Genomic DNA, 22,866 nt, shown 5'->3' with positions numbered 1-22,866 from the left:
GGGAGATGGATGTATTGGGTATTTTGTGATTTTATGTCTATTAATATCAAGTGCTTTTGCTTTATATTCTTTCTTGGTTTATAGAGATTGCAGATATGCATATGTTCTGTAAACATTATGTTACACAAAATGTTTGAAATATTTAATTTATGCAAATATTTCTGTTTAAGAGCTCTATATGTTGACTTTGAGTTTATTTTTAAACAGCTGTGTTTTATAGTACTTTATACCATTTCAACTGTGTAAATATATAAAAATGATGAATTATTGGTTCACCTTTGTGTAATCTTCATTGGATTGTTCTAGCTCTTATAGACAAATTAACTTCAAGAACAAGTTGACCTCTTGGGGTTATTTTTGTTATTTTTGTATATGTTGTCATGTTAGGGAGGAAGATAGAGTGATTCAAATATGTTTTACCATGTTTTCATTTAGAAGAAAAATTACAATTGCAATCATTAAATGTTTATTTCCACTTTATATAAAAATACCTCTCTCTATTTAAGGGACATGTAAGTACATATTATTTTCCAGAAAGTACTTAGATTCAGGATGTCATTCACTATCACAGAAAACATTTTATGTAATCTCTAAACTATATCATTCTGTGTTCATTTGTTGCATAGTGATATTCAAGACAACTTTGTAAGTGATGGATAAATAAGATTTAATTTATAAACATCTGAGTATTTCTACATATATGGAGTCTCACCAAGTATAATTTTCTAATATATCATTGTAAATTTGTAGTTCTATTATTCTTTGCAATTGACTTGGCAGTGAAGTTACTGAAAAACAGAATCCTGTTGCTACAAAGAAAGCATTAATAGGCTCCATTTCCAGCTTCCTCCCTTCCTTCCTTCCTTCCTTCCTTCTTTTCTTTCTTTTTCTTTCTTTCTTTCTTCCTTTCTTTCTTTCTTTATTTCTTTCTCTCTTTCTTTCTCTTTCTTTCTCTCTTTCTTTCTTTCCTTTCTTTCTTTTTCTTTTTCTTTCTTTTTCTTTCTTTCTTTTTCTTTCTTTCCTTTCTTTCTTTCTTTCTTTCTTTCTTTCTCTCTCTCTCTCTTTCCTTCCTTCCTTCCTTCCATCCTTCCTTCCTTCCTTCCTTCCTTCTTTCTTTCCTTTCTTTCTTTTTCTTTCTTTTGCCTGAGATGATTTTTGATCTGCCTTAAACTCATAATGACTGTGTTGTCTTAGCACAGTTGAATAAATCTAGAAATCAATGACAGAAATTTAACTGGCATTTCTAAGAACCATGGAATAGCTTTTGATTTCCTGGAGCCATCTGGAGCCAATTGTCTATTTGAAATTTGACCTGTGCTTTGTGTATTTTTCTATGCCAAGGGTTGCATACCCAGGGGTTTTCTCTAGTGTCATTGCTTCCACACATTTTAAACTAAAACTGAACAAAGATGGCCTGGTTATAAGACAGAATGATTCCTGCCATGGTCTTCATCATCCCAGGTGCCCACTCATCCTTGTCTGCACCTAAAATAACTGGATTTTTAACAGAAGTCCTGCCTTGCCTTTCCAGTGTAGGAAAGAACAGTTTTGTGAGTCTTTTATGTCATTCTTTTCTTCTTTTCCTACTCTTCATCCCCCTCCAGGAATCACCCCACTTCTCTCCTGCTCTATTTTTTTTTTATAAAATTGGAATAGAAAACACTGATGGGATGGTATTCAAAAAATGAGACCAATGTATTCTTTATTATTAATTGAATTGAAAAACTCACTCCCAGAAGTTTTAAGCAGAATGGATAATTGTTAATGAAACTGCAGACCGATTGGATGACAGCATTTAGGGAAACTGGTGCCAGCTAAACAGGGAGGGACAAGAGGGCTCTCCTTACAGCAAAAATTTTCAATATACTGAATAGTAATTTAAATGATTTCAATAATTTAATTATGATCAATTCTGTTTATCTTAAGAATTGGATATTTTATTATCTTTTGATGTTTATTAATAATTAGAACAAATATCTACCTATTATCTTGTTGTTGCTAAATTCTGTGCTATATATTCAAGTGATACAAAGTGAGTAAACAAATCCTTGTCATTAAAATAAAATAAGTACATGATCCCCTTAAACTTTGGGTGTAATTCCAGTGATTTCTCATAGCATTAATGAAAGAGTATATAAGCATTTGTTCATGATTCATCCACACACCATATACTTCACATCTGAATATTTTGAAACATTAATTAACTTTATTTTAAATATTATATGGAAGTATGGATAAAAAATGAAAAAATTACCATAATGATTCTTCAGTTTGAAAATTGCCATCTTCAGTTTTTGCATTAAAGTGAATAAAATTTGATTTTATATTGTGTGGGATGAGAGCACCTATGCAATATTCTGTTACCCCAGGAAAACTTTACTGTGCAGAGATCCTCCTGCTACCTGCCAATCTGCAAATGAAGAATTGTCTAAAAGTTTTACAATATCCATTTAAAACAATTCAGAACATTTCATAATGTCATATTCTTTTATTTTGGCTTCTATAAAGGAGGTTTATTTGGTTACAAAGTTACAGCCTTAAGTCCATAAATTATCCAGAGTAAGGCATCAACAACAGGGTAACTTCACTGAAGATTGACCATGGTGTCTGAAAACCTGTGAGCTGGGAAGGCATGTGACTGGCATCTGCTTTCTCCCAGGTTGCAATTCAATATGGCATTCCCCAAAATGTCAGTGTAAGATCCCAGTGGCCATCTTCAAAATGCATCTCTCAGATGCAGCTAGCATCATGGCCTATGGGGCTCTTCTTTTTCATTTTTAATTTAATTTTATTGAGATTGTTCACATACCATACAATTATCCAAAGAGCCAAAGTGCACAATCAATTGCCCATAGTATCATCATATAGCTGTGCATCCATCACAATTATAATTTTTCAATTTTTAATACATTTTCATTACTCCAGAAAAGAAATAAAGACACAAAAAAGGAACATGCAAATCCTCCCATACCCCTAAATATCCCCCTCCATTACTGACTCATACTATTGGTACAATACATTTGTTACTGTTGATGAAAGAATGTTAAAATACCAGTGTGCAAATCTCCATCCATCCCTGCTCTCAGTTTCTAAAAATACACACCCCATAATGAGGCTTCAGGACCTCATGGCCCCCACACACACAGCTTCCTGTGGAACCACACACTGACCTCCAGAAAGGCTACACCATTCCATATCCCCATCAAGAGTAAATGGACACATCCCTCCCTCCATGTTTTCTCCAGCACTTTTACCCATATTTATATTTTTTCCTATAATTTTATAGATATATATTCACATACCATACAATTATCCACAGTGTAGTCAGTTCATGATATCATCATATATTTGTACATTTATCAGCACAATCAGCACTTGAATATATTGATTACTAAGAAAAAGCTCTTTTTCTGATGATTAAGAAGTAGAAAGAAAAATATAACATCATACAATAAAATATAATAGTAAGGACAGAAAACAACACCATGACCAAGAATCCCATGTACCTCCCCCACATCCCCCTCTTATGTCCACTCAACTTTGGTACATTGCCTTTGCCACAGCCAATGGAAGCACATTACAATGTCACTGCCAACCACAGATTCCAGTGTGCTTTGACTATGTTTGTTTTTCCCAAATACCATACCTTCTACAACACTCTGCAAGGTTGACCTTCATTTGTTCTACCACAGGTAAATACATTTTTATATTTCTACATTTAGCAACAGTCATTGTCCACTCCAGTTTTTACCAAGTTACACAGTCCATCTCCATCATCCAACATTACCTCTGGTGTCATACATTCCCCTATCCCATCTCCTTCAGCTTCACTCACAGATATTTTTGTTCAGTGTACTTAAAAGATTGTGCTACCTTCACACAGTATTATGATATCTATTTTTGGATCTATACAATCAATCCTGCTGAATATTCTGTATTCCTTCATCATCAAATGCCCCGTCTCTACCCTCTTTCTAGTTCCTGGTAGCCTGTGTTATCAGCTTTTAACTCTCAAAATTTGCTCCTTAATGTTAGTTCATATTAATGACACCATACAGTATTTGTCCTTTCATTTCTGGCTAACATCACTCAACATAATGTCCTAAAGGTTCATCCACCTTATTATATGTTTCATGTCTTTGTTCTATCTTACAGCTGCATAATAGTCCATCATGGGTCTATACCACAGTGTGTTGATCCACTCATCTGCTGACAGACATTTGGGCTGTTTCCATCTTTTGGCAATCATGAATAATGCCACAATAAACACCAGTTTACAAATGTCCATTTGTGCTTAATTTTCTGTTCCTTTGAGTATATACCTAGCAATGGAATAGCTGGGTCATATGGCAGATCTATACTTAGCTTCCTAAGGAAACCCCAAATTGTCTTCCAGAGTGGTTGCACCATTCTACATTCCCACCAGCAATGAATAAGTGTGCCTATTTCTACACATCCTTTCCAGCATTTGTAACTTTCTGTTGTTTGGGTAATGGCCACTCTGGTAAGTATGAGATGATATCTCATTGTGGTTTTGATTTGCATTTCCCTAATAGCAAGTGAAGTTGAGCATTTTTTCATATGTTTTTGAGCCATTTGTGTTTTCTCTTTGGAAAAGTGTCCATATCTTTTGCCCGTTTTTTAATTGGGTTGTTTGCCTTTCTGTTGTTGAGTTCTAGGACTGCTTTATATATTCTGGATATTAAACCCTTATCTGGTATGTGGTTTCCAAATATTGTCTACCATTGTGTAGGCTGCCTTTTTACTTTTCTAACAAAGTCCTTTGATGTACAAAAGTGTTTGATTTTGAGGAGATCCCATTTGTCTATTTGTTCTTTGGTGGCTTGCCCTTTAGGTGTAAGGTCTAGTAAACCACCTCCTTTCACATGATCTTTAAGTTATTGTCCTACATTTTCTTCTAAGGTTCTTATGGTCTTAGCACTTATGTTTAGGTCTTTGATCCAATTGGAGTTAATTTTCATATAATTTCCATTCTTTTGGAAATGGATATCCAGTTCTCCAAACACTATTTATTGAAGAAACTGCTCTGTCCCATTTGCTTTGGCTTGGCTGCCTCATCAAAGATCAATTGTCTGTAGATGTGAGGGTCTATTTTTGAACACTGAGTTTGATTCCATTTGTTGGTATCTCTGTCCTTATGCCAGTACCATGCTGTTCTGAGCACTGTAGCTTTGTAATATGCTTCAGAGTCAGGTAGTGTGACACCTCCCACTTCATTCCTCTTTCTCAAGATATTTTTGGCTATTCAGGGCACCTTGTCTTTCCAAATAAATTTGGTTATTTTTTCTATTTCTGTAAAGTAAGTTGTTGAGATTTTAATTGGTATTGCATTGAATCTTTAAATCAGTTTAGGTAGAGTTGACATCTTAATTAATTTAGTCTTACAATCCATGAACATGGTATGTTCTTCCATTTTTTAGGTCCTGTTCAATTTCTTTTAACAGTTTCTTGTAGTTTTCTTTAAACAGGTCTTTTGTGTCCTTTTGTAAGTTTATTCTTAAATACTTGATTCTCCACCAGGCTGATTGCTCCAGGGTCTGTTCTCTGTCTTTCTGTGATTGGAGATATTTTTTCAGGAGCCTGAGCTTTTCTATCAGAGCTGCCACTACAGTTCTCCATCCTGGTTCCCAGTATCAAAGGTCCCTCCTCCCTTGGGACTGTGCCTGCCCAGGAGGGGTGCAGGCATTCTGGCCACAAGAACTCACAGATTTTGCTGATCACAGCTGCTCTGCACATCTGTGAGTGTTGTATGAAGCATGCCCAAGCTCAAGTTCCTCTGTGGTGTTTGTTCCAGGTAGTTCCTGGCTTTCTACCCACTGTCCTGGAGAAGTAACTAAAACACACCTTACCACTCTGCCATCTTGCCCCTTCTGTACTTGCATATTTTTACTGAAAGATGTAAGTTTCTGTGATGTGATGGGATGAATGTATTTGTTGTCTGGAAAGATCATGTATTTCTGGGGTCCACAGTGTTGAATGTCACTGTTTGGATACATTATGTACCCTAAGAAGCCATGTTTAATGCAATATTGTGGGGGTTGATCTATTAATGTTGACTAAGTAGGAAAATATGGATTTGATTGTTTCCATGGAGGTGTGACCCACCCAACTCTAGGTGATAACTCTGACTAGATTATTTCCATGAATGTGTGGTCCCACCCATATAGCACCAGTCTTGATTAGTTTCCTGGAGCCATATAAGTTCAGAGAGAAGGAGCTCTGTGCTGCAGCTGAGAGAGACATTTTAGAGAGAGCTGCTGAGAGCAGATTTGCTGATGCTTAGAAGATAGCAGCCCAAAGTTGTGCCAAGAACCTAAGACCAAGGACATTTTGGAGAACCCCATTTTAAGTGGAAAATTGGATCAAGCACATGCCAACCACATGTCTTCTGAGCAAAGAGAGGTTTTATGGATGCTAGCAGCCTTTCTTCAGGGAAGGTATAACTTTGTGGATACGTTTGCAAGGACACTGTCATGGCCTTAGAACTGGTAATTTGCAGCCAAATAAACCCCCTTTGAAAAAGCCAATCCATTTCTGATATTTTACATAACAGCAGCATTAGCAAACTGAAACAGACTTTGTTACCAGAGAAGAGGGGTTATGCTGACTTTGCAAATACAAAACTTTTTGAGATGGCTCTTTACATGGATAAGGGGAAGATTCTGGAAGAATTGTGAGGCACTTGATAGAAAAGGCCTAGATGGCTTCAAAGAAACTGATGGTAGGATTATAAACTCTGAAGATAGCTCTGATGAGAATTTGAACAGAAATGTTGACTATGATGTTGCATTCTGGTAGAAAGGTGATCCTTGTTTCAAAGTGGCAGAGAATTTGGCAAGATTGAGGCCTGGTGTCAGATGGAAAGCAGAATTTGAAAGTGGCAACCTGGGATGCATAGCACAAGAGATCTCAAACTACTTTTTTAAGATGTAGCCTTGTTTCTTCTTGCAGCTTATAGTAAAATGCAGGAGGAGAGCAATACACTGAAAAACTGAACTCTTTGGTACATAGAAAGCAGAAACTGAAAGCTTGGAATATTCTGGTTTCAAAAAGTTAGATCACAGAATTGGCAGCCCTACATAAGGATTTAACCAAACATGGAACCCAACCACCATTTCAGTACAATCCAGGATTGGAGATGTTGTTATCCAGATAAGATTTGTGGAAAATCCTATTGTTGAATTGTTTTTACCCTTGTATGCTTCATGCCCAGCCTACACTTTTTTTGAGAACTGTGTTACTGGAATCACTGCCAGTCTACCCTGGAGAGGATATAGTTGGGAAAAATTGAGGGAAAATATTCCTTAAGAAAAATCATGGAAGTTGAGGTATGGAGTCAAGAAATAGCATGCAAGGTGGTGAGTAGGGTAACCAATTCATATGGAAAGGGTAAGTGTGCCCAAGAATTAGTGTGTAGGTTTTCCACCTCAGTGCTCAGGAAATTCACTGCCACCTAAAGTCTCAGAAACGGGGGACCATATTCTGCAGGGATTTTTGAGAAACTAGCCACCACCACACTATTGGGAGAGGGCAGAATATTTGCCCTGGAGAGGCAGATTCCATGCTGCACCCTGATGTTTTTGGAAGGTGGGGCCATGTAGAAGGTGGTCTTCCCAGTGCATGGGTATGTTTGAGCTCTCTTCCTTGTGTTTGGAGAAATAAGACTTCTGCATAAGTCTTTGGAATACGTTGGACTCCTGTTCTCTCAAGCCCCAAGGATACAACATCATTACTTAAATGACCCTCAGACTGCGATCTAATGAAGATTTCCCTGAGGATTTTAGAGACTATTTTGTTCCTGTGAACCCTGTTTTCCCTTCAGTTTCTCCCTATGGCCATGTGAACCTTTTTCCTATGGCTGTTCCTCCTTTGTATATTGGCAGCAGATAACTTGTTTGAAGTTTCATAGATTCACAGCTAGAGGGAAATTTTGCTTTAGGACAAGACAACACCTGTGACTGAATTTGATGGGATCTTGTACTTGTCTATTATTATTGAAAGGATTTAAGTTTCTGTGATGTGATGGGATGAATGTATTTTGTGTAGGGATAGATGATAAATTTCTGGGGTCCAGGGTTTGGAATGTGCCAGTTTGGATACATTATGTCTCCCAGACAAGCCATGATCAATGAAATCTTGCTGGGGCTGAACTATTAGTGTTGATTCAGTGGGAAAATTTAGCTTTGGTTGTTTCCATGGAAATGTGACCCACCCAGCTCTAGTTGATAACTCTCTTTAGATATTTCCTTGGGGGTGTGGGCTCATCCATATAGCACTGCTCTTGATTAGTTTTCTGGAGCCCTCCCTATAAGAGCTCAGGCAGAAGGAGCTCAGTGTTGCTGAGAGAATTTTAGGCACAGCTGCTAAAAGTAGACTTTTGCTGATGCTTTGGAGATACTATTCCAGAGTTTTCTATGAGAAGTTAAGTGAAGAGACATTTTGGAGAATACCATTTAAGAATGCAACGTGGGAGTGAGCAGTTGCCATCCATGTGTCTTTGGAGTTAACAGATTTTTGGATGTTAACAGCCTTTCTTCAGTGAAGGTACACCCTTGCTGATACCATTGCATAGGTACAGCTTTGGCTTTTGAATTGGAACTTTGTAGGCAAATAAATCCCCTTTATAAAAGCCAATCCATTTCTGGCATTTTGTCAAACAGCAGGTTTAGCATACTGGAACAGATTTTTTTTTTTTTTTTTTTTTACCAGATGAGAGGGATTTTGCTGCCTTTGCAAATACCAAACATTTTGGAATGGCTTTCTACATGGATAAGGGGAAGATACTGGAAGAACTGTGAGGAGCTTGATAGAAAAGGCCTAGTAGGCTTTGAAGAAACTGATGGTAGGAGTGTGGACTCTAAAGATAGCTCTGATGAGACTTTGAACAGAAATGTTGACTATGATGTTGCATTCTGGCAGAAAGGTGAACCTTGTTCCAAAGTGGCAGAGAATTTGGCAAGATTGAGTCCTGATGTCCAAAGGAAAACAGAATTTGAAAGTGACAACCTGGAATACTTAGCTCCAGAGGTCTCCAGACTACATGTGGAAGATGTAGCCCACTTTTTCTTTGCAGCATATAGTAAAATGCAAGAGGAGGGGTAAACTGAGAAAGTACTCATAGGTAGAAAGAAAACAGAAACTCATAGTTTGGAAAATCCTGGCTTCCAAACAGTTAGATCTCAGAAGCTACAGCCCTACATGAGGATTTAACCAAATGTGGAACCCAACCAATATTCCAGTACAAGCCAGGATTGGAGTTGTGGTTATCAGATAGGATTTGTGGAAAGTCATATTGTCTAATGCTTTTGACCCTTGCATGCTTCATGCCAAGCCAACAATTTTTGTGCCTCTGTATAACTGTAATCACTGGCAGTCTGGACTGGAGGGAAAGAAATTGGGACAAATTGAAGGAAAATATTCTTGAAGTAAAAATCATGAAAATTGTGGTCTGGAGTCAAGAAATCTCAGGCAAGGAGAATAGATCAAACAATGCATATGGAAAGGGTCAGTGTGCCCAAGAATTAGGAAGTAGGCTCTCTGCCCTGGTGCTCAGGAACTGGGCTGCCACCTAAGTTTCAGAGTTGGGGGAGCACATTCCACATGGATTGGGGGAGAACCTGGTCACCACCCCACTATATGGAGATGGCAGAGCATTGGTCCTGGAGAGGCAGATTTCATGCTGCACATTGATGTTGGAGGAAGATTGGCCAAGTAGAAGGTGGTCTTCCCAATGTGTGGATATGTTTAAACACTCATCCTAGCATTTGGAGAAAAGGGGGCTTCTGCATAAATCTTTGGAAAAGTTTGTGCTCCTGATCTCTGAAGCCCCAAGGATACAACATTATTATATAAGTGACTCACAGACTTTGAATTCTAATGATGTTTTCCTGAGGGTTTTGGAAACTGTTTTTGTCCTGTGGACCCTATTCTCCTTTCAGTTTCTTCCTATTGCAATAGGAATCTTTATGCTGTGGGTGTTCCTCCTTCTTATATTGGCAGCAGATAACTTGTTCTAAGTTTCACAGGTCCACAGCTAGAGGGGAATTTAGCTTTAGGACATGACAACACCTGTGACTGATTTTAATGGGATCTTGTACTTACCTATTGTTACTCAAAGTATTTAAGTTTCTGTGATATGGTGGGATGAATGTACTTTGTGTATGGAAAGGTCATGCTTTTCTTGGTTCCAGGGTGTGGAGTCAGCCAATGTGGATATATTATGTCCCCAGAGAAGCTATGTTTGATGCAATTTTGTGGGGGTTGATGTATTAGTTTTGATTCATTGGGAAATTTTGGATTTGATTGTTTCCATGGAAATGTGACCCACCAAAATCTACATGATAACCCTGTTTAGATTATTTCCATGGATGTTTGTCCCCAACCATATAGCACAGGTCTTGAATAGCTTACTGGAGCCCTATTAAGAGCTAAGAAAGAAGGATCTCAGTGCTGTAGCTAAGAGAGAAATTTTAGAGACAGCCACTGAAAACAGATTTTGCTGATGCTTCAGAGATGTTAGCCCAGAGTTTGCCATGAGAATCTAAGCCAAGAGACATTTTGGAGAATGCCATTTTGAAAAGCAACCTGGGAGTGAGCAGGTACCATCCACATGCCTTCAGAGGTAACAGAGTTTTCCCAATGATAACAGCCTTTTTTCAGTGAAGGTACCCAATTTTTGATGTCCTTGCATGGATACATTTTTAACTTTTGAACTGGAAATTTGTCACCAAATTAACCTCATTTATAAAATCCAATCCATTTCTGGTATTTGGCATAATGGCAGCATTAGCAAACAGGAACAAAAAATTTGATTGTTTTTCTTCCCCAATTTAATTTGAAATCTGGTGACTATTGGGGAGAATTTTTGCCCAGATGATCAGACCTCCATTTTTTCATGAATTAAAATTTAGTCAGAAGATCATCATTTAATCTGACTTAGGTGTTTTTGGCAGACATTCTGAGGGTAAGTTAGGAGGTTGTAACTTGATATTTCTCTGTATTTACAATGTATCCCTAGTGGTCTAAATGAATCTTGCCAGATCTTAACATTGAGCACTTTAATTTTTCTGCATTTTTACCAGGAGGGGAGAGAAACCATAGATAGGTAGTTGGATGGAGGTATACATTGATAGATAATTTTCATACTGGCAAATTGGTGACTTGCCTAAAGGAGTATTAGGATAGTAATTAAGTGGGAGAGGGAGGGCAAAGCTAACTTTGGTTGTTCATTGAAGGAATTTCTGAGGAATTTTCATTGAAACTAAAATTGAAAAGAAATGAGTGTAGTATGAGAAAGTATGCTTGTAGATTGAAGTGGAAATGTAGGGTGAAAATAGTCCTCAGTAGAGATAATAGCAATGTTTAATTAGGTTTGGTGATTTCAAGATGACCTATAAAAGATGAACCACTGGATGCCTGTTGGAATTTAACAAAGATTAGAGACAGGGGAAGGAGTAATATTTACATTTTGGCTATTAAGATAATATTTTGTGATACATTTCATTTTAGGTGCACACAATTAAGCAAGTAGCCATGATAGCTCTGAAATGGAATCCAGAAAAGTGTTTTCTGCCTTTTGGTTTACAAATATCAATGGAAGAAATTAACAAAATTGAATAAATGTGAGAACAGCCCAGTACAGCATATCAGATGAGGAGAGAAGGGGGTTAGGATTTAGTTTCAAGATGTTCTAATAGTGTTCTTTGAGGAATTATTTGCAGCAGACATGGGGAAGTGTCTAGAGTAGTATGAATACAATCAGGATATGTGATCTCAGAAAAAGAAAGAAAAAAGGAAGTTCTAAAAAGGATATGTGGTCCAATAATTTTGTTCCAAGTGAGTATTTATGGGTAGATCACTAGTGATTACTGAGGACATCAGCCTTGACTTCTGTGAGTCAAAAAGTGAGGTGACTTTGAGGCCATGAAAGGTGCACTTTCAGTTGGTCAAGGGAAGATCTGTAGGGTTAGAACTTGATAGATAATGATACACAGATTTGCCTCATTTTTATTTTTTTCAAAATGGAAGAGTCAAAAATGAGCTTAATTGAGGAGTTTGTGAAGAGAGCAAGAGTTTTCTGATAAAGGCAATTTAATTTATAATCAAGAATATAGTGTACAACAAAACATGAGATTGAGATCAATTGGAGACATTGGATTTGGCCAGAGGTACCATGAATTTTCTATTTAATAGGAGAGATGGAGTAACTAATAATGTATATGCATTCAGGGATATTAAAAAATATTATGGTATTATAGTGTAATTTGGCAAATTACATTTTCTATCTGCTTGGGAGGTAATTTCATCTGTTAAAAATGAGGGTAAGTGATAGAGTGCATGAGATTCCAAAGGTATGGAGGAAGTTTGGAGCAGTTATGGAATATGCAGGAATGATCTAATTAGCAAGACATAGTACAGTTCCCAGGTATATTTGAAAACCTCTGCGAACTTGTGAATCTGTGTTTATTCCCACAGAACTTGTGAATCTGTGCTTGTGAATCTGAACTTGTGAATCTGTGCTTATTCCCAGATAAATATCTTACTAATGTATTGTGTAAGATGTGGTCATGAATAATTACAGGTATTTGAAGTCATTGAATATTGAGGTTTTGGTTGGTAAATGTAAACAGTCAGAGGGGCATAATGTTTGCCTTGGTAGTATCTGTTGAAATGACAAACTCTGGAGTAAACTGGGCAGTAAAAATGAGAGCTAGCAAATGATGTTTGTTGAGAGGGGCCAATGCAGTATACATTTCCATGTAGTATGAGAATCTTGGTATAGAGAGTACTTTTGTGGAGAAACTAGGAGAGAAGGCTGTAGCCCCAGAGTGGGAACTCTGATGTTTGATGTGAGAGGGACATTCCATGTAAAAACCTGTGCATAATATGTAACACTCCAGGAATTTATGCTTGGGAAAAAGCTGAGAAAAATTCTAATCCTAGCTGTGTAATTTTCTACCATGTAATTTTGTCCTAATATTAAAATTTTCTAAAACTTCTAAATCTGTGATCATGTCATTTGTTAACTTTGTAAATAAACTGTAAATGGAATTATTATGAAGATAAAATAAAAAATACAGTTAAACATCAATAGCATCACACATAATACACATTTTTTCTTTTTTCTGGGTCTTAGATACAAATTGTTGAATTAAGCCTACCATTGTTTATGACAAATTATTACCATTTGTCCATGAAATACATTCTTAACAGTGTTTTAGGGAAAAATTTACTGGCTATAAAGATTTATGTTTTCACACACACACACAAACACACACACATGCCAACACACATACCACATATAAAAAGAGAAATAGAAATGCAGGTATGTTCCCACAAATGAGGATTAATATGGAGCAGTACTACAGCAACCATTTTATGAAATTATCAGATGGAGCAGCTGGATATCCTGACAAACCCATTCATTCTTTGGTTTCTAAGCCTCCTCACTTCTGAGGACTGTGGGAGTTGACATAAATATTATGACCATGTGTTCTTCTTACTTCCTTATAAAGGGGATTTGAAGAATTGATTTGGTGTATGGACATCACTGACACCTCCAAATGAAGGTAGTATTAGAATTTATTAACCCCATCATGAAATAATTTTGAAGTTGAATGACAGATATTAGATTTTAAAAAAAATTACTAAGATTTATTCACATACCATACAGTCATACAAAGTATATAAACAGTTGATCACACTACCATAATATAGTTGTTTATTCATCACCCTGATCAATTTTTTTAACATTTTCCTTGTACCAGAAAAAGTGAAAGCAAGAATAAATAAAACAAGAGTAAAAACAGAACCCCCAAATTGTCTCTCCCATTCCTCCTTCCGTTATTTTTGCCCCTATTTTCCTACTATCCATCTATACACTGGACAGAGGGGAGTGTGATCCACAAAGCTTTCCCAATCACATTGCCACCCCTCATAAGCTACATTGTTATACAATCATCTTCAAGATTCAAGGGTTCCAGGTTGTAATTTGATAGTTTCAGGTATTTATTGCTAGCTATTTGAATTCATTAAAACCTAAAAAGGGTTATCTACATTGTGCATAAGAGTCCCCACCAGAGAGACCTCGGCTCCTTTTGGAATCTCTCAGTCACTGAAACTTATTTCATTTCATTTCACATCCCCCTTTTGGTCAAGGTGTTCTCCATCCCACAATTCTGGGTCTAGATTCCTCCCCAGGGGTCAAATTCCATGTTGCCATGGAGATGTATACTCCCAGGTGTCAGATCCTGGGGAGGGCAATGATTTCACCTGCCAAAGTGGCTTAGCTAGAGAGAGAGGGCCATATCTGAGCAACAAAGAGGAACTCAGGAGACCCTTAGGCACAGTTGTAAGCAGGCCTAGCCTCTCCTTTGCAGTAACAGTCTTCCCAAAGGCAAGTCCTGTGATAGAGGTCTTGGCACATCAAACTGCCAGTCCCCAGTGTCTGTGAGCACATCAGCAATCTTCAAGGTGGGGAAACCCAAAACTCCTGCATTCTCCCCCAGCTCCTCAGGGGGTTCTGCATACTTTTTCATTTTTTTAAAAAATTAACTATTAACTATATCAAAAATTTTTAAAACATACAATGTAAAAACATTTAAAACAAAGCAAAACAAGGGAATAAGAAAAAGACAGCTAACCTAAAATAACTATATTACTTCCAACATGTTACTATTCTACCCCAAGAAAACATACAGACTATAACCCAGCAAAGGAATAAGAAAGATAACCTGAGACAGCAACATTTCCATGAACTTGTTCCTACCATACCCACCAGAAATTATCAAACCTTAGTCATTCCTGGGCCTTCCCATAATGTTAAATTTACCCAAAATAACTTATCTGTTCTTATTAGGTTATAATTACTCCTTTACTAATTGCTCTCTATTGTTAGGTCCCCTACATTCTACATTATAAACCATTTGTTTTATATTTCTCAATGTTCACATTAGTGGTAGTATATATTTCTCTTTTTCTGCCTGGCTTATTTCACTCAGCATTATGTCTTCAAAGTTCATCCCTGTTGTCATATGATTCATGATATTGTTCTTTCTTACTGCCTTGGGGTATTCCATCATGTGTATATACCACATTTTATTTATCCACTCATCTGTTGAAGGGATTTGGGTTGTTTCCTTCTCTCAGCAATTGTGAATAATGCTGCCATGAACATTGGCATGCAGATATCTGTTCACATCACTGCCTTCAGTTCTTGCAGGTCTACACCAAGAAGTGCAATTGCTGGATTGAAGGGTAACTCTATATCTAGTTTTCTGAGGAACTGCCAGACTGTTTTCCAGAGTAGCTGAACCAATATACAGTCCCACAAATGATGAATAAGAATTCCAAATTCTCCACATTCTCTCCAGCATTTGTAGTTACCGGTTTGTTTAATGGCAGCCCTTCTAATTGTGTGTGAGATGGTATCACATTGTGGTCTTAATTTGCATTTCTCTGATAGCTAGTGAATCTGAACATTTTTTCATGTGTTTCTTTTTTTCCTCCCTTTCATCTTCAAATTCTTTGTGTCCCCATGTCTAAGAAGAGTCTCTTGTATGCAACATATTGATGGTTCATTTTTTTTTTATCAATTCTGACAATCTAAGTCTTTTAATTGGGGAGTTTAACTCATTTGCATTCAACATTATTACTGTGAAGGCATTTCTTGAATCACCCATCCTCTCCTTTGGCTTATGTTGTCAGATATATTTTTCTCTCTCACACTTAATGTACCCATAATGAATCTCTTTATACTGAACCTTTCTCCATATCTCTCTTTCCTTTCTTTGTTTCTCTGTCAGTAATATATCAAGGAGGGCAGGTCTCTTCTTAACAAATTCCCTCAGCATTTGTTTGTCTGTCAAAAGTTTTAGCTCTTCCTCAAATTTGAAGGAGAGGTTTTCTGGGTAAAGAATTTGGGGTTGACAATTTCTCTTTCTCAGAATTTTAAATATGTCATGCCACTGCCTTCTCACCTCTATGGTGCCCACTAAGTGGTCACTAATTACTCTTATGCTGTTCCCTTTGTAAGTGGTGAATTGCTTCTCTCTTACTGCTTTCAGAACTTGCTCCTTTTCTTCAGTAATTAACAATCTGATCAGAATATGTCTGGGAGTGGGTTTATTTGTATTTATTCTATTTGGAGTTTGCTGGGCATTTATGATTTGTGTATTTATGTTTAGAAGGTTTGGGAAGATTACACCCAAAATTTCTTTGAATACTCTTCCAGATCTTTACCCTTGTCTTCCCCTTCTGGAAAACCAATGACTCTTATATTTAGATGTTTTATATTATCTATTATACCCCTGAGGTCCATTTCAATTTTTTCAATTTTTTCCCCATTCTTTCTTTTGTTCGTTCACTTTCCATTCTGTCATCTTTGAGGTCACTGATTTGCTGTTCAGTTCCATCTACTCTTGTGTTGTGAGTATCCAGAATCTTTTTAATTTGGGCAACAGTTGCTTTTATTTCCATAAGATTGTCTACTTTTTTACTGACTCTTGCAATTTCTTTTTATGCTCTTCTAGGGTCTTCTTCATGTCCTTTATATCCTGTGCCATGCTCTCATTGTTTGTCTTTAGTTCTTTGTTTATTGCTCCAAGTACTGTTTCACCTCTGATCTTTTGATTTGGGTGTTTGGGTTTGGGTTATCCATATCATTTGCTTCATATGCTTAAAAACTTTCCATTGTGTTTGGCCTCTTGGCATTTGCTTAAATTGATAGGGTTGCTTAAATTGCAGTTATCCCTAATTTTTCAGATCTACAGCTTGGTGGCATACCCTATAACTAACCAGCATGTGGCATCCATGAGCCACCTATTCCCCTCAAACCAGTTTTCCCCAACTTTGTCTTTGTGGTGAGTGGGGGTCTGAATATTATGGGAGTCCAAGTGGTGCACCAAGTTTACATGTATGGTTTGTTCTGCCCACCCTGAATGTGGGGCACATGTCTGAGTGGTTAGGGAGGGAGGGCAGCTCTAATAATCAAACCACCTAATTGTTCCTTGAGATTTAAAGCTGTTGTAAGAGTCTAAACCTTCAGTTGAGTCTTACCTCAGTTTGTCTCTGCCACTGCCCAGAAGTCCTTGGTATTGGTGTGTAGTCTCTGAGACTTCTGAGTGAGTCCCTTTTCCAAGCCATGCCCTTCCAGGGCCTCTGCTGAGAGAGGATTATGGTACATCACAAGTGAGCACATCCTCCAAGGGAAGTCCTGGGCCACAGGGTAATGTAGGTGTTTTCCCAGCCTGCTGAAAGGATGGCTGTTTGCAGCGTGTTAATTTCCTCCTTTTTGCACAGCTCTGTCTTCCTAGCTCTGGAACAATTATCTGTGGGAGTGCAAAAGCCTATCATCCATGCCAGATATTGTGGAATGTGCACATGTTGCTTGAAACACTTCCCATTGTGCCAGGTTGTTTGGCACAGCTCTGAGCTGTGTTGCTGGGGCTAGTCATGGGTGTTCCCAGACTGCTGGCCAGATGGCTGTATGGGGTGTGATTATTTTTCCCTTTTTGCTAACTTCTGCCTTCCTAGCTCTGAGTCAATTAGCAGTGGGTGCCTAAAAAGCTATTGTCCACACCAGATATTGATGCCTGCACACAGGTTGTGAGGATGCAGTTCCCTCTGTGCTTCACTGTGCAGTTCTTGCTGCCATATCTGCTGCTACTTTTGGGTTTTTAAAACTAGTCCCACTCCAAATGCCAGCCCCAGTTTCTTGATACTGCAGCAAGGCTGCTGGTTATCCAGCAGGCTCGCTCATTTCAGAATGCAGATTCCTGGTTTTACCAAGTGCATGGTCCCTGTGGATTTAGAAGACTTTGTCCAGCTGGCGCATCACTGAAACTGGTGTTCTGAGTCACATTCTGTCTCTTATCTAGTATTTTTCATGGAGATGTTTTTGCCCTGTCTCTCCTAACTGCCATCTTCTAGAAGCCTCCCTGGATTGGATTTTATAAATGGGATTCATTAGGTTACAACTTTACAGTTCTAAGGCTAACAAAGTGCCCAAACTAAAGCATCAAAAAGGATACCTTCAAGAAAGAAAGGTGGATGGTATCCAGAACACCTCTGTCAGCTGGAAAGGCACATGGCTGGAGTCTGCTCTTCCTTTGCTCTTTGGTTCTGGTTTCAAAATAGCTTTCTCCAAAATGTCTCTGGGCTTCTGTCTCTGGTAGTTTCTGTCTCTCAACTCCTGTGCATCCTTGCTTCCTCTTCCAGGACATTTCTCTCTAAGCATCTGGGGGTGCTCTCTTAGCATCTTTGGTACAAACTCTATGCTTCATCTCTCATTTTAGCATCTTCAAATATACATTTATTTGCATCTCCAACAACTCAAGTTTCTGGGTCTGTGTGGGATCTCAGCTGTCTAAAGGACTCTGGTGATCTAATTAAGAACTACCCTGAATGGATGTGGTCACACCTCCAGAGGAAAAAAAAAAACAATAAAAAATCTCACCCAACAAGACTGGATTAAAGATTGTTGCACTTCTGGGGTCCAAAAGAGTTTCAATCTTGCACAGTATCCAAATCCACTAGGGAAAGTTCTGAAAATCAGTGTCAAGGGGGTTGAGAGAGTGGTCTTTCCAGAACCTCAAGGTACGCAACCAAGATGATTTACAGCAAGTGCATACAAAAAGCCAGGGGAGGATAGAGCTGGAATGGAGTGAGTGTCCAGAGGGCACAGATAGGTCTTGGAGGACCTATGCTAGATCATAAATGAAAAATTCATAAATCTGAGAATTTGCACAATATTTCTGTGCATGAGAAGAGTCAAATGCTTGACTGCTATCTTCTCTCAGACTAAACTGAAAGAGAATACACCCATTCATTCTGGATTGGTGGATCTGAAGTACAAAATATTTTCCAGATAATGGAATGTCATCTGTGATCATCTCCAGAAAGATTAAAGACTTGTGTATTAAATATTTTGATCAGTACTCTGAATCAGATCAAGTGGAATTTGTGGAACATTTGCACTATCAGCACAGATATATTAACTCTTACCTGAAGCCCAAGTTGCAGGAGGAGTTTATTACTGCTTTACCAGAGAAAGGCTTAGATCACATAGCAGAAAACATTCTTTCCTACCTGGATTCCATGTCTCTGTGTGCAGCAGAGCTGGTTTGTAAAGAATGTCAATGAGTGATCTCAGAAGGAATTCTTTGGAAGAAGATGATTGAATGAATTGTATGCACAGATCCTCTATGGAAGAGACATTTGGAAAAAAGAGGGTCAGTACCTTTTTTAAAAACAGACCCTCAGATGGCTCTCCCAATTCATTTTGTATGTCATTATACCCAAAGATTATCCATGATATAGAGACTATAGAATCTAACTGGTGGTATGGATGACACAACTTGCAGAGGATTCAGTGTCACTCTGAAAATAGTAAAGGTGTCTACTGTTTACAGTATGGTGATGAAAAAAATATCAATGTCCTATGAGATAATTCTATTAAGATCTGGAATAAAACCAGCTTGGTGTATTTGAAAGTGTTAATGGGACACAGAGGCTCTGTCCTTTGTCTCCAGTATGATGAACATGTCATTGTAACTGGCTCTTCAGTCACTACTGTAAGAGTCTGGGGTGTGAACAAAGGTGAAGTTCTGCATATGCTGATCCACCACAATAAGAGTGTATTACTCTTACAGTTCAGAAATGGACTCATGGTGACCTGTTCCAAGGACCACTTCATCACTGTGTGGGACATGGCTTCTGCTACGGATATCACTTTATGCCATGTCCTGGTTGGCCACTGCACTTCTGTCAATGTGGTAGACTTTGATGATAAGTGCATCATGTGTTCCTCTGGTGACAGAACCATCAAACTGTGAGGCATAAGTACCTGTGAACTTGTTTGTACTCTGAATGGGCACAAGTAAGGCAGGGTTCAGCTAGTTGTTAGTGGATCATCAGATAATACCATTAGGCTATGGGATATTGAATGTGGCACCTGTTTAAGAGTCCTAGAGGGACATGAAGAATTGGTCCACTGCATCCACTTTGATAACGAGAGGATTGTCAGCAGGGTCTATGATGGGAAAATTAAAGTTTGGAACTTGGAAGCCACTCTTGACCCCTGCACACCAGGAAGCACTTTGTGTTTGTGCATGTTGGTGGAAAATTCTGGTCATGTGTTTCAGCTTCAAATCATCAGCAGCTCTCATGATGACAATATTTTGATTAGGGATTTCTTAACTCTGCCTTCCAGTGCCCAGAATGAGATGCACTCTCCCTCCAAAACATACATTACACATCCAGATAACAGTCTTCACTTTTACCCACCTCAGGGATTCCTAGCCTTGAACTACTGGCTACATGGCTACCAAATGCCTATGGAAGTTCATTCACAGCTGAGTTAAGAAGCTGCGATTGGTTCTAGATGCTGGGTAGATGCAAAGCAGCCTAACTCTTCAAGTAAGATACCTATTTTTAAATCATGGAGAGATTGAAAGACTTTGAGCACCATGGGATAATTAACACATGAAACACAATGATTTTTATGTTATTATTTATAAGATATCTGTTGTCACATTTTCATTAGTAGCAACATAATCCATAGCCTTCTTATATATGAGTTTAGGAGATGAGGGCCTTCCCCTGTTTCTCTTAGAGTAGACTACATGTTTCTCTTGGTTGAACTGGGGGAGGTATTTCCAGGTGAAGGATTGGGTATATATGATAGGGCAAGTTTTGATTCTCCTGGCTTCTTGCTTCATCCTCAGCTTGGATGTTTAGTGCTTGGACTGTCTGAGAGTGAAAACCCAGAGGAGATGGTGGCAGAACTACTGACAATGAAACCAGTGGTGAGTAGTGGGAATTGCTATTTCTACTGAAATTTAACCCTTTCCAAGATATGCAGATTTACCATACTGGTCTGGCACATTCTAAGTATACTCATGGTATACTCACATATTTGAGATCCACTGTGTATACCCAGGACTCTGCTATAATTATGGTGGGCAAGGGAGTGGGTAAGAAATAATCTTCTCTCCACCATTTACACTAATTTGTTCAGTCTCTATTAAAGCTGTGTATTCACAGAAGAGATGTGAGAGGATTTATTTCCTTCATGCATCCTATGGCCTCATTGTGGAAATAATTCACTCATTCATGATTTTAGTGGTATTGATGTGCTTAGGATTGTGGTGAACATAAGGGATAGAGATGACAAATTGCACAACTTAGTCCAATAGGGAGGCAGTTCATCAGGTGAGCTCAATGAGTCCAGTGTTATGAATGCTGGGGTCAGGACTATGCCCTGTTCAGGAGAGCACAAGAAAGAGGACAGTAAAGGCAATGAAAAGGAATGTATTTATTTTGTCCAATATTTCTTACAGTTTTGAGAGAATGTTTTCACATTTTGAAAAGATGTTTGAAATTCTCATTACCATCTTGTCCCCAGTTAACCATTTTCTCTCTTTTAAAAAACATGTGTACAACTTTGTAAGTGTAAGCAATGAACAGGTAATATTGTTTCCTTATTTTAAGCTGTGCACATAGGAGGAGTATTATATGTACAGTAAAATTTTAGAACCAGTGAAAATATTTGAAGAACTATCAAGAGAGCAACAAATAACAAGTTTATTTTTCACTGAACAGAATCAAGATTAGTATACAAGAGACACAATGTAAGCTTCAGTTTGGAGGTCCAGTAATTATTGAGTATGGGAGGACTTCTACCATAGGAAATCACCCTAGGACTGTCATTTAGTATAGTAGTCTCAGGGGGCCCTGGTTTTCCCTACTAAACAGCTTACCCTCATATCTCATAATAAAAACCTGAGTTTTTAGAGTTGATAGAGGAATAATACTGTTCTGAAGTTCTGTATAAAGACTGCACACTTTTGCAGAATTGTGTACTTTGCTTCAGTTATATCTTCCATTATAATGAATAATAGATTTATCACTTTTACTTAACAAATGTTGATTACATAAGAATCATCAGCTCATTGGATTTTTGTTGCATTTTGTTAAACCATTTCCTAGATAGGGAAACAGAGGTCATTGCAGATGCCTCAAATTGGTGAAGTTGGATTTTATATTTATATCTGACTGCACATCAGGTATTACATAATTGGGGAGTGTAAGAATAATACATGAAAAAGTAGTTTATTATTCCAAGACCCTAGGGAGAGAGGGTTGCCATATGGAGCCAGTGAGAAACATGTACAGCCCTGGTTCTGTGTGGGCAGCACACAACTGAGCAAAAGGGACCCTTGATAGTGTGCCTTTAATATGGGCCAAAAGTGTAAGTTAGTATATTTTCCACAGGAGTCAGTGATTGATTAGTTTAACACAAAAGCCTGTGAAAAGGGAAGGGTACACATGGACCCAGGTTTGTGGGGATGATTACCTTACAATTTGGGACCACCTGTGTATTCTGGGTGAAGCATGTCAGTGATGAGGCAGATGACCAAAGATTTAGGTTTGAAACTTGGGGAGTTATGTCTGCAGGGATGGAAAATTGTTAGCTAGCCCAAATGTCAGTGTTGAGGCAAGTGTGTTGGCCAAAATAAGATGGATTCTGAGGCATAACACAAAATATCCCTTATGATGAGTCTGTGGATTTACTTGAATTTGATGAAAGAGATTTAGTTATGCATTCTCAAGAGAAAATTTTATGACCACCATCTGGAAGTTATTATCAGAGTTTTTTGGCAAATTTTCAGGTTATATCATTGCACATGTTTTGCAATATTGCCTTATGGTGATGTTTTATGTATTCAGAGTGTATATGTCTCTGTGAGTGTATGTGATAAATGCTGGGTAAGCAGTAAGAATGATCTAACTGGAATCCCAAACACAGTTTGAGCATTTTGTACGTAACCACCACCCTTCCTCAGG

General features: G+C 38.0%; 1 pseudogene; it reads left to right on the top strand.

Moving 5' to 3' along the window:
* The first annotated feature begins 18,894 nt into the window (after positions 1 to 18,894).
* LOC119504897 lies at positions 18,895 to 20,794 on the top strand (annotated as a pseudogene).
* The last annotated feature ends 2,072 nt before the right edge of the window (positions 20,795 to 22,866 follow it).

The sequence above is a fragment of the Choloepus didactylus genome, chromosome 10 (assembly GCF_015220235.1).
Source record: "Choloepus didactylus isolate mChoDid1 chromosome 10, mChoDid1.pri, whole genome shotgun sequence".
Classification (NCBI taxonomy): Eukaryota; Metazoa; Chordata; class Mammalia; order Pilosa; family Megalonychidae; genus Choloepus; species Choloepus didactylus.
The sequence above is the reverse complement of the archived record's forward strand: the minus strand, read 5'-3'. Positions and strand labels throughout refer to the sequence as shown.